General features: G+C 36.0%; 1 non-coding gene across 1 annotated transcript; it reads left to right on the forward strand.

Moving 5' to 3' along the window:
- The first annotated feature begins 7,617 nt into the window (after window positions 1-7,617).
- Window positions 7,618-7,692, forward strand: TRNAR-UCG (transfer RNA arginine (anticodon UCG)). Its single transcript has one exon. It is a non-coding gene; the product is annotated as a tRNA-Arg (tRNA).
- The last annotated feature ends 5,352 nt before the right edge of the window (window positions 7,693-13,044 follow it).

Here is a 13,044-nt window from a genome sequence, read left to right on the forward strand (position 1 = left end):
TCAACAGATATACTGCCTGCTTCAAAGCTTGTCATAGAGAATACTGCTCCAAATTGAGACTATATATCTGATATATAACAGAGAATCCATCTTTCTCGAAGCAAAACCTTTAAGTCAGGGTTGCTACACTTGAGACAATCAATGATGTCAAACACGCGCCTGAATTACGATAGATTTTTCTAAATTATGCCAGATTCTTTACTTATCTTTCCACACTAATTTTAAAGACCAGCCACCACTTACTTTCATTAAGATGAGCTAACTGTATTCATGTACTTCTATTAAAGAATTATCATGACTCTTACACAAACGATAAAAATGATTTAGTAAATGGCACATCATATGTATACATTCAATTTTAGTTTAAAAATATTTGAATGTGACTTAAATTTATATTTGTAAGTTTTTAGTTTATATCCGTATCAAACACCCAGTTTATGATGGATCTACTGCATAAAGTAGGATCCCAAAAAAGGTTATTGGAATTTGTACCATCCTTCAGTCGAACCAGGAACTGAAACATAAAGAGTGACATTTTCTTTTTAAAGATACTTTATTAAGCTGAGTATTGTGAAAATTTATGTTAGTACCTAGGTAGAACTACTAACATTATACAAGCGCAATTCCACAACTTTATATACACATTACCAAATATTGAACCTTCTTGTGTCCATATTGTTAGCGTACGCGTCTTTGTTGTGGGAGACCCAGGTTTGATTTCCGGTGGGAACTCCTGTGGTTCTGATCCCACGTTAATTTGTAAGTTCACGTCTCATATAGCCTCGATGCTAAAACGTATACTAAACTCTAATCGAATACTAAATACAAGTATTTTAAGAAAAATGATGACGCACCAAGATGACGTAAATTTGGCTATCAAATCCATCTTGTGTTTCCAGTTATTCTCCAGTAGTATTTTTTTCTAGACATTCTTTCAGAAGACAGTGATGCAAATTTCGTAACTGCGAATTCCTGTCCGAAGTCATGAAATTTTCCGATTAGACGCAAAATTTCCCACCCAATAAGATAGATACCGTAAATTTACAATATCTAGCAAAAATAAATAAGTTTGAAAAATATCGCTTTAGAGGTGCTATGACGTACAGTTGAATTCATTCTCGGTGCATTATATATAATTATGCATGATAAGATCACAAACAAAATTTTAAAATATTAGGTGCACTTTCTTTTAACAAACATTATATTTTCTTTTATGGTGTGGAAGGGGATATTAAGTTCCGCAAGAAGAAAAAAAATATTGGCTTAACGATTTTTGTGTTGCTTTGCACCGCAATGTTCCTTGCCACAGAAAAGATGCAGTACATTTTGCAATTCCTCTACATTAGCTTGATGTTTCAAGTCTTTTGTGTGTTTCTGAAGTTCACTTTTACCACAAAAGAGCTCAGTGTTAACAGGTCTTACATAGATTTGATTCGATTCTCAACACTGACTGCAACTACACGTTAAATTGTAGATCCGAAAGCCACCCTTTGTTAAACCTCGCTTATTACCGCTCATCTTAATAATACCGCTCGTATATAAGTTCACCGAGAAGCAAATGTTGGATTTCTCCCTTTCATCCTAGCACGAAACAAAACTAAACACAGCTGTAACACGAAGGAGCTATTTGGAAAAGAAGTAAGCTATACTTATGTGGAAAACAACTTTATAGAGATGTGCACCAAATGATAGAAGTATGAAGTATTGTTACCACACGGAAAACTTGATCTATTATAATATTTGCCTCCCTCTGTTCGCTCTTTCGTATCATGTGTATCGGATGGTTTTAATATTTTTTCTGATCATTAAAACATAGCAATGATGCCTGTGTGCGGGGAAAATACCCAAAAAGCACCAGATAACTGTCTTTCTATTTGTTTTGGAAACAACAAACCCATTTCATGTGTGCGAGAGAAAATGCGCAGAGCGAGATCAGGTGTTTAGTCACGGTCAGTTCGCAGCAGGAGTCCATGGTTAAACATTTGGCTCGCTATCTTTTCATATTGATGTGAAAACATACTCGCAAAACCTTACAAGTACAAAAGACTGCAATTCAAAGAAAATTTTAAGACAGATAGTTCAGTTTTCTCTTAGCATCTTTCTTCAGCAAAAGAGTCGGTTCACGTATTCGAATAAGGGAAGGGTTGAAAGGGTGAATTTATAGGGAAGTAACATTGTAAGTAACATAAACAATACATACCGCTTCCGACACTGTACTGAAGCATTTCTTTCAGCGGTATAACACTAGATCTATCCTGACCCTCATCCCACCTCAAGTTGTAAAGTAAAAAGGGACAGAAATATCCAAGATAACTGCACACTTGAGTTTCAGTTCACAATAATAAAACTAGTGGGCAAGTAAACAGTTTTTTGTAAGCTAAATAAAACGGTGATGTTGAGAATGAATGAAATGGTGGAATGAAGTAAGTGGAAGGGAACTAAAGAACCACAAGAAAGCCCACACACACGATGTTTCTATGCCACAAAGCCCACTTGGTACCACCTGGGATCGAATCAGAGTCTTCACACACCAAGCGTGAAAGCTGTGCCACTGAGTCACAGCGGCCCCGGGGCTTGGTCGAGTCGCCTTTACCTTTATAGTTTCTTAGTATTTAAAGTAATGAATGTTACGATTATGAAATAGATTTTCCTTAATGAGCTGCATAAAAACAAAAGCCTTCGAAATGCATTAAACAATTAGCGCGATTTGATTGTGAACTTAATAGTTTCTGTAAATTTAAAACTGATTACAAAATGAACCCGTAATTTTATTAGGTGAATATAAAATATACTCCCAGCACCAAACAAAACTATTTGGAATTATCATGAAAAGAAAGAAAGAAAAAGCAAATAGCGTTGCAAAAAGATTAGTAAGTAAGTGAAATACATTTCGGACGTGAATTTCGGAAAATAAAAATTACTAAACCCATTTCTCCTTCAGCCGTGCGCAGAATCAATGTCTAGCGAATGAACACCATGATAATAGAGAGAAGTCGGTGTTAACTCAATAACAAAAGAAAGCTAAATAAATTCACATTAAAAGTTATATCAGTGTGTAAATACAGAGACGCACAAAGCTCAAAAACTTAATACACTATTACTCCTATGTATCAAGCAATCGTTCAGCTGTCATTTGAGAGGATGGAAATCCCAGGCTCCTGAACAACTATGTTACTAGAGTAAAGTAAGGAGTGTATTTATCTTACAGTGAACTGCTTCGATGCCAAGTGGCCTAACCCCAAAATTGAAATTTTTCAGGAGTGAAAGTTGAAGCTCAATATCTCATGGACAATCCAAGTTTCTTTTATGTTGGGAACCAAAACCGTAACTACTGTATGTAGTTTATTGTTTTATGATTTAGTGTTTAGAAAAATCCTTTTAAAAATACCTATCTATAGAAGTGAAAGGTACCTATCTCTATTAGTTCTTGGCATCCAAGCAGACCATTTATTGTAATATACCATGTAAAATAGTCTCATATGTGATGTACAACAAATGTTACATTGTGGACATTACGGAAGTTAGAGAAGAAATATTTGGAGAGCTTCGAAGTGTGGTGTTGGAAGATGGAGAAGATAAAATGGACAGAGAGAGCAACAAACGGAGATGTTTTAAAACGGATAGGAGAGAAGAGGACACTTCTCGCCACCATTCTTCGTAGAAAGGATAATGGATTGGACACATCTTGCGGTCTTCTTAACACCGCCATAGAAGGAAAGATGGAAAGGAAGCGAGGAATAGGAAGAAGAAGAACACAGCTGATCCAAGATTTGAAAGGTAGGAGGAAATATTGGGAGTTAAAAGAGGAAGCTGAAGATCGAGAAAAGTGGAAGAAACATTTCCAGGCCAAAATCTAAAATTGAGTAAAAAAAATCCTCATTAGTCCCAGGACCTGCCGAAAGGCAGAATACATAATAATAATAATAATAATAATAATAATAATAATAATAATAATAATAATAATAATAATAATAATAATAATAATAATAATAATAATAATAATAATAATAATAATAATAATAATAATATATATTATTATTATTATTATTATTATTATTATTATTATTATTATTATTATTATTATTATTATTATTATTATTATTATTTGTAACTCATGATACGCTGCAACACATTAAAGCCTCAAAGTAGGAAAGCGAATAATCCAGAAGTTATGTAGTCCTATTGCGTTCATGGGAACGGAAACAATAATTATAACTATGCTAAATTACTATAGACTGCCAATTGTTCATTCAGAGAATTTATGAAGTTCTCTTTATCGCAATAGTTTTATACAAACTATATATAGGCTACGGATAATAGTTTTATACAAAGTAGATAATCGATTATTATTATTATATTTGAAGTACAATCAATATCACGACATTAGTTTTAATTAACTTAATTGAGCTGAAAATTAAATCTTGATCTCGAAAGATTAACTATTAAGTTTATGCGTTCTATAATTTTCTAAAGTAATAAATCTTGCAATTGGTTTCAAGGCTGTTTCTGAGTAGAGATGCAAAAAAGCCGGCTTTTTTGAATCGATGGTTTTTTTCACATAAAAAGCCGGCTTTTTTGGGAAAAAAACGAGAATTTTGGAAATTTTGGCTTTTTTCAACTTCATGATTTTTCTATCTAAATAGCTTTCTTATAGTATATTCTATAGTTAGATAAGAATTCCATGACCTGAATGTGATATTTCGCTCTGAAATTCACCATCAAGATGGATGGAGCACATGTTTTACGAATTAAAGCTAACATGAAGAATGTAGTATTTGAGGGTAATTTTAGAGGCTATTTAACTTTGTTTTAACTTTTGAGTTATCGACATCTTTTTTCTTCTCTAGTTTGTCATCCGTGTTTCATTTCTAAGAGCTTTTAGTACTCTAGCTTCTAGCGCAAAAGTTAAACTTTTCTACTATTTATCCGTCTATTACTACTATCGTACTATTTATCGTACTAACCGTTTTTCTATTTATCCGTCAAAGCGTACGTTTTTCAATATATGTCAAACCGTACTTCCACATTTCTGTTATACTGTAGCTGTGAAGTGATTTAGCAATAATTTTCCGGACACAACCTTGAATACCAATTTATACAAATAATCAGTAGCGGATTTAGAAAAGTACTTTAGGAGGGTTTTTTCTGATTGTTTCGTTTCCTAAAAAGTCCTAATTTTATTTGGGAAGTTTATGAGTACAGGCATAACTAATATTTCGTTTCGTTTATATGTTTAGCAATAATCTTCCGGATACAACTTTAAAAATCATTTTATACTGAGAATCAGTGGCGGATTTAGAAAAGTATTTTGGGAAGGGTTTCTTACTAATGTTTAGTTTTTTTAAACATTCGTAATTTTTATTTGACGGGAGCTTAAAGTTTATGAGTAAAGGCATAAATAATAGATATTTCGTTTGTTGCAGACATTTCGTAACTTTGGGGAACGGGCTTCAGTCCGAAAGACCGCCCCCCTAACCTTCGCAAAACCGTCACTGCTGGTAATTAGTAATAATAACGATTTAAAAACAATAAAAAAAAAGTCGCCCAACTCACAGTACACGCACTATTTCTACATTCACAGATGGAATGAAGAAAAGCTTTGACAGAATGGTCGAATGCTGGTTGAATCCCGGACTTCCCGATAGAAGCGCAAAAGCTAATCACTCAGTCATGTTTGTTGTGCAGTTGTATTTAGCTTAACTTAAATATATTCCGTAGTCTTTTTTGGGAAGGGGGAGTTCCGTAATGATATGTTGAATCCCTCTTGTTAAAAATTCAGAAAACTTGAGGATTGGGTAAACTGTGATGGTGGTTCTATAAAACTTAACTGTAGAATTTCAAGAATATACAGAACCAAAAGCTCTAGATGTGCAGTCTTTAAGTGTATCATATAAATCTAAGTATTTCTCTTATGTTTTATTTTAATTTTATTTTGTTTCAAAAAGAGGGTATGGAATATTTTGAAGTAAAAATACTACATACTATTTTGCTAGTTATTTGTGTATTCTTTAAAAAGAAGTGTTTACTTTTAGGGTTGGCTGATTTACACCAACTTTTTTTTTTTAATAACTGGTTTAAACCACAAAAATAAAGAGAATGAAAAATGCGAATCGTGTGAACTTCATGGTAACGTTTCCAGATATCAAACCACCTGCAATAGTTTTATTTCCCTTTCACCTTTTAATCTAGGTGTCCCATGTTCAATTCTCGGTCGAGCCACAATCCTTCTTTCATGCGTAACCCAAGTAGCGGTTCGGATGTCAGTTTAAGCGAAAGTCTTCTCCTTGATAACCTCGGTATTTCGTAAGGATGTTAAGCCTAAATATACGAAACAAACCAAATTGTATATTTCTACATGCCTAAATGCGTGTTGTTTTATAAAGAAGCCAATATTGCTTAAATATATTGATAGAAATTGGCAAAATTTATCGATTGCCTACGTAGCTTCCAACATTAGCTTGGATTGGACTTTCAATGATATCTACGTACCGGTACTAAATTTGTAATTTAATATCTCAGTTCTATTTATCCGTGTAGCGTACTGATTATGGTACGTTGACCTTTAAATTTTACATGCAAAGCAATAACAGGATTTTCCCGTTATTGTCTTACATTTCAAGTAATGACGGGATTTTCCCAATGGCTAGGGCGGGAGATTCTCAACTTAAGAAATTTACTGACCGCACTTCTTTAAGCTTATGGGAGTTCTTCCGGCATAACCCCGCTGTTGTATAATAACATCAAGGCGAAACAAACTTAGGCTATTTCTGTGAATATGTAATATAAATACATAAAGCAAAAAATCTAAGTCAAAAAAGCCTGGTTTAAACCAAAAAAGCCTGGTTTAAACCAAAAAAAAGCCTGGTTTAAACCAAAAAAGCCTGGTTTAAACATCCCCCAAAAAACGGGTTTTTGGCATTTTCAAAAACAACCACGGTTCTTGCCAATTCTGCTTACTTTTGTATATAGGAGGTTAAAAAATTCTTATTATATACATTGGTTAATCCTGTGGAATTCATAATGTAAATATGTTGAAGAAAAATTGTTTGAAATATTTTTTTCGAAATTCATAGTTTATTTTCGATGTTTTATATTATTATCAGCATCAACCAATAATTAAATGATTTTTTGTGTTATAGAGAAGCGATACAAAGTCTGTTTTATCAATTTAAAGCAGTATTTTGAAAAAAGCCCAAAATTTCCGAAGCAAAAAAGCAAAGCAGAAAAAACCGAGTTTTTTTCCAAAAAAGCCGGTTTTTTTCCGAGCCCTTGCATCTCTATTTCTGAGTGAATATTTTCTTCAAAATAATATTAAAAATTATAGAAAGATTTTCGAGACATTCGAGTCGAGTCGAGATTTTCACGAGCAGTCTCGACTCGACTCGTGTCTCGACTCGAAAAATCGAGTCGAGAAATACGTTTGTCTCGACTCGTCTCGATTTTCACAACGTGTGTCTCGACTCGAATTCGAGCGACTCGAATTCGAGTCGAGTCGAGATTCGAGACATGTCTCGACTCGAGTGCATCCCTACGAAAGAGTAACTGTAATCGAAAAGTCATTAGGATTATAAGTAATATTTTTATAAGGGTTATAAGGATCATTAGGATTACAGCAGTGGCCCCGCGTAGCGTAGTCGCTAACGCTCTCGCCTTCGGTGCGAGCGGTCCCGGGTTCGATTCCCGGTGGGGTCACTTGGTCGAAAAAATGTAATACGCTTTTTCAGGCCAGCCACCCTGAATGAGGTTTTCCTGGGTTTTCCTCATTCACACCAGGCAAATGCCGGGGTGGTACCTAACGTACAGGTCCCAGGCCGCCTCCTTCCTTCCCCAATCCTTTCTTCCTTCCCTTTCCCCGGATTGTGTGCTCGCCGAGGGACGTCATCCTTCAAATCGTGACGGGCTAAATTGCCTTAGATGCCGAAAGCCCAGAAATCTAAATCCTAAATCCTAAATCCTAGGATTACAGCAGCAGTGTGTATACATATGATCGTTGTATTATAACAATGTAACAATCATTATCAATCCATTCTCTCGTATTAAATTTAGATGGAGCGATATTTTCACACATTTGTGAATAGTCCAAGAAGAGGCCTTATCATAATGTAAAACAGCTCTCCCAAGCGAGAGAAATGTTTTAAAATTTCTATATTGCCCACCAACCTATGGTTGAGGTGAACAAGAAGTGTTCAGGGATGCACCGGCGGAGGTAGTCCAAGAGTCTGGATCCTCCAGAACTTTTAATTTTTAAGAAAATTAGCAGAATTGCAGGGGGCTAATTCAAAAAATTATTTGCATTTTGTACAGGGCCCTAGGCAATTTTCCATTCCGTGCAATAGCATCATTTGCCGTCCCTTTCTACATAAAGAACAAATCTTAAAAGCCACGATTTTAAGTATGTTACCCTATCATCAACAACGAAGGGAAGCGAAACGCCACTCGCACTCACAAGGGACATGTTTCGGTTCGAACGCGAGAATCAACATAAAACTTGGTATACATATACAGGACTAAGTACTGACCACTGTATGGTATGTCATTCCCGTGTAAAACATGTTTCTCGCCGACAGCGCCACCTATCCTTTGAAACACTAGCAGTCAGATTCCATGTTATAGGTGGTGAGTGAAGATCAGCTAGGTGCGTCAGTGCGTGGTAGTAAGCTCGAATTAGTGTTAGGTGTGGTAGTCAGTGTGGAAAAAAATGGGGAGGGCTGCTGGCATTAACCCCCTTCATGTAGTTGAACTGTTAAAAGACGAACTAAAGCGCAGATTTAAGAATCAAACGTCAGCTGGAGTGGACGATGAGTCATTTGCGACATTAAAAAAAAAGTTAATTATCAATGAGTACGAAAATAAATTAGACATGATACACACATCGACACTCGACAGAGATGATAAAGAAAATGTCACGGCGCAAAAAGATATCTATGATAGCAGTTCAGAGCGGGAAGAAGACAGCAGTCCAGAGTGGGAACAAGGCATTAGTCAAAGCGAATACAACGTATCTTCAGCATGAAAACTGAAAAGAACAGATATTTTATCGCAGTTAACGGACGAGGAAGTCCGGATATCATGAAGGAGAATACAACTCGTACAGGAACTTTCTGACACAACACAAGAAAATTATTTCTTTGAGTAACTGCAAACTTATTTTGGATTATGAACATGCGCTGTCTACGAACTCGGCTTCATTTAAAAGTAATGGAGAAATGAAACTCCAAACAATGAAGTGCGAAATCATCAGATTATTTGACGAGGCGCGAGAGCATGGAACATCAGTGCATTACTAGTATTTACAGTGCTGGGCTCTCCAAGCGATAAAAGAAGTTGGCTTATCGCATTTCAAAACGGAGCCGACTTTCATTGAAAATCTTCAGAAACAAGCAGGCATTATTTCACGAACGATTACGATCTTTATCAAATAATCTGATTATTTCACATTTCACTGTTTGGAGTTTCATTTCCCGATTCTCGGTTCCCGCTCTGGACTGCTGTCTCCATCCCGCTCTGAACTGCTATCATAAATATCTTTCTGTGCCGTGACATTTTCTTTATCATCTCTGTCGAGTGTCGATGTGTGTATCATGTCTAATTTATTTTCGTACTCATTGATACTTAACTTTTTTTAAGATATTGCAAATGACTCATCGTCCGCTCCAACTGACGTTTGATTCTTAAATCTGCGCCTTAGTTTGTCTTTTAACAGTTCAACTACATGAAGGGGGTTAATGCCAGCAGCCCGCCCAATTTTTCCACACTGACTACCACACCTAATACTAATTCGAGCTTACTACCACGCACCGACGCACCTGACTGATCTTCACTCACCACCTATAACGTGGAATCTGACTGCTAGTGTTTCGAAGGATAGGTGGCGCTGTCGGAGGAAAATGAGTTTTACACGGGAATGACACACCATACAGTGGTCAGTACTTAGTCCCGTATATGTCTACTAAGTTTTATGTTGATCCTCGCGTTCGAACCGAAACATGTCCCTTGTCAGAATGGCCTAAAGACCACAAATACAATCTCATTTTGTCTGTTTTTTCTTTAATTAATATTATATTAGTGATAGATAAAACAAACACACCAGCAGAGGAAAGATGGTAATTCTTACTATAGACTTCAATATCGAGCTTCAATATCAATATATCAGTTTGCAATTCCAGTGCAACTACGCTTTTTATCTCTATTTCTTGATTTTCCTTCCATATCTGTTAAAAATTTTTAAAAATATTGCACCTTCAATGATATGGAACTTGTTTGTGTTAAAGACATGACTAATTTTCATATCAAAACTCTGATAATTAGCTACATGGAACAGGTGTTGGCTACTGTTCGAGAATTGATAAATATCTTGTATAAAAATCAAGCAATTCATGTTGGGATTTGTTTGACCATTAGCTGTAGCGCTGTCGATGTGATCTTAAATTAATGCAACCTAAACATGAATGTAGTATTCAACTAGGTCAGCTTAGTAAATTTGACACCATCATCATGAAGTCTGTTTCCAACAAGCAATATTTATTTTAAATAGTATAGTTGTGTCAGATTATGTCACCCCTCGAAATTTGCCGCCCCTGCAAATGCACGAATTGCATATTTGGCAGAGCAGGCTCAGATTTTGTAGGCTACTCCGAAAAATCTTCGGATCCAAAAGAGAAATATTGGGCGCGCCACTGCTTGTTTGCATTGTGTTACACTTGGATTGAAGGCAAGTTAAATATCTTTTAAGTCATGTCACTTTTGTTACTTGTTCTGTATTAAACAAGTTCAGCTAAAATTAATAAAGAACTATTTGAGATCAACTATCTCAAGAATGATTAAATGGACTGGCTTTGATGGTCACTGTAAATGACATACCCAATGAAATGGATACGGATGCAATAAGAGATTTTGCAAATTCAAAGCCTGAAAAGTGTCTTTATAGCATGAGCGTCTCAGTAATAAAGAAAACGAGCAATTAAACTAATTACCAGAATTGTATCTCTAGAAAATACTATGTAAATGTGCTTTTACTGAAGCATAAGAACACACCTCGTTGTCAAAAATCAAACCTGTGTTAACATTAGATTTAAAACTTATAAGTTTTACTCTGTTTCGACTTTTATGTTTGAATTGTAGTCAAAATACATTTTTATTGATACACACCCTAAGAAGATCCTGTATCCGATATTATATATATATATATATATATATAGGCCCGTATCCACGGGGAGTCTAGGGGGCCGGCCCCCTAAAATTTTCACTGTAGCCTTGCAAATGAACTATAATATGGTGACGAACTACAATATGGTTGGATCCTGTCCCCCTAAGTTTAGCCGGGCCCCCCTACGGGCCTAAATATATATATATATATATATATATATATATATATATATATATATATATATATATATATATATATATATATATATATATATATATATATATATACAGGGTGACCGCGTGACTATGTTACAAAATTTAAGGGATGATTCCTGACACGGAAACAAGAAAAAAAGTTCAAATAAACTTTTGTCCAACGTACATAATTTCGGAGCTACAAGGTGCCGAAAGCGTGGGAAAATGACATTCAAAGCTCTATAGCTCGACTATGGTGAATGATAGAGCTAATGCGGCATGGTCACGTCAAAGACACCGAAGCTGCTGTATTCAAAAATGCTTAGGTCGAGATCGTGCAATTCGTGCACAAGAGATTCCCCAAAGGAGCGTAGGGATTCCCGGATAATCTGTCAAGAAAGATGGGTCGAAAAGGATACGGATGAATAGCTGTCCCAAATGCTAGCAATAATGAGTCTGTACTAAGTCGATATCTCGCACAAGCACAAAATGGCGAACAGTTTTATACGTGCCATGTGTGGTTGCATAACGCGCACTAAATAATAGTGGGAAAATATGAATGGAAAATGTGAATAAATTGGTACAAATGGTAAATACATTATAGTACATTGTCCTGTTAATTGCACGTATAGACGCGTTTAATAAAGGGAATAATCATGAAACGTACTAAAATGTTGTACAAACATCACACTAACATTGTTTTCTTCCATGTAGTTTTGTCATTGAAAGCAAGTAAAACTAAGTGGAAAAACCGGGGGTATGGGTGCTTTCTTCCAGGCTGAAATCTTATTTTATTTGATGATACGAGCCGAGGATACTTTTTACGAGAGGGGGATTTTTCCGCCATCCCATGTTAATGTGACCACTGCCAGAGAACAACAGTAAAATATCCGTTTCTTGTCATTAGCCGTAATGTGCGTTACCCGAACATTGAAAAAGAACAAGGAAAACAATTTATCAGGACGTTTGTTTTAGTCGCTGCTTCCGATGTTTTGCAAGACTGGTTCCGAGATTTTGTCTAGAATGCTTAACATGTCGTCATATTGTTATCGTTTAGAAGATATTTTGTTTTCACAGACGGTGTTATCACCTGAAGTACGCCACAGTTTGCAGGTTCGATCACAAGCATTTGTTCTTCCTTCTGTCGTAGAAAACAATCAAAGGTAAGGAAAGTATAAGAGAACCCTACTAGAAGGCGTTGTGGAAGGTGGAAGGTCATTCTTCATGTGGTTTGTTCTTGCGTACGAGTTCCTTAGTGCAGTTTGTGCTTTGCTTGTTCGAATGTGAGATCAAATGGAGTATTCGATAGCAGAACTTGCGGACATGATATTTATATACGGTCAAGCAAATGGCAACAGTCGAGAAGCTGATGGGTTGTATCGACCGAAGTATCCACAAAGAAGATATCCAGCCCATACTATGTTTGCCAGACTTTTTCAACGCTTACGAGACACGGGGAATTTACAACCTCAATACTACGACCAAGGAAGACGAAGAACCACAAGGACTCCGGACTTTGAAGAACAAGTGCTTGATCCAACAGTAAGTATCCGGAAAGTAGCACGTGAAACGGGAGTAGCACAAGATACTGTTTGGAAAGTAGTACACGAGCAACAGTTACACCCCTATCATCCGCAGAGGGTTCAGGTCTTACGTCCAACTGACTTTCAACCTCGCGTTCGGTTTTGTGAGTGGTTTCTCCAA

Source organism: Thermobia domestica, chromosome 11 (assembly GCF_964235325.1).
Source record: "Thermobia domestica chromosome 11, izTheDome1.hap1.1, whole genome shotgun sequence".
In the NCBI taxonomy this organism is placed as follows: Eukaryota; Metazoa; Arthropoda; class Insecta; order Zygentoma; family Lepismatidae; genus Thermobia; species Thermobia domestica.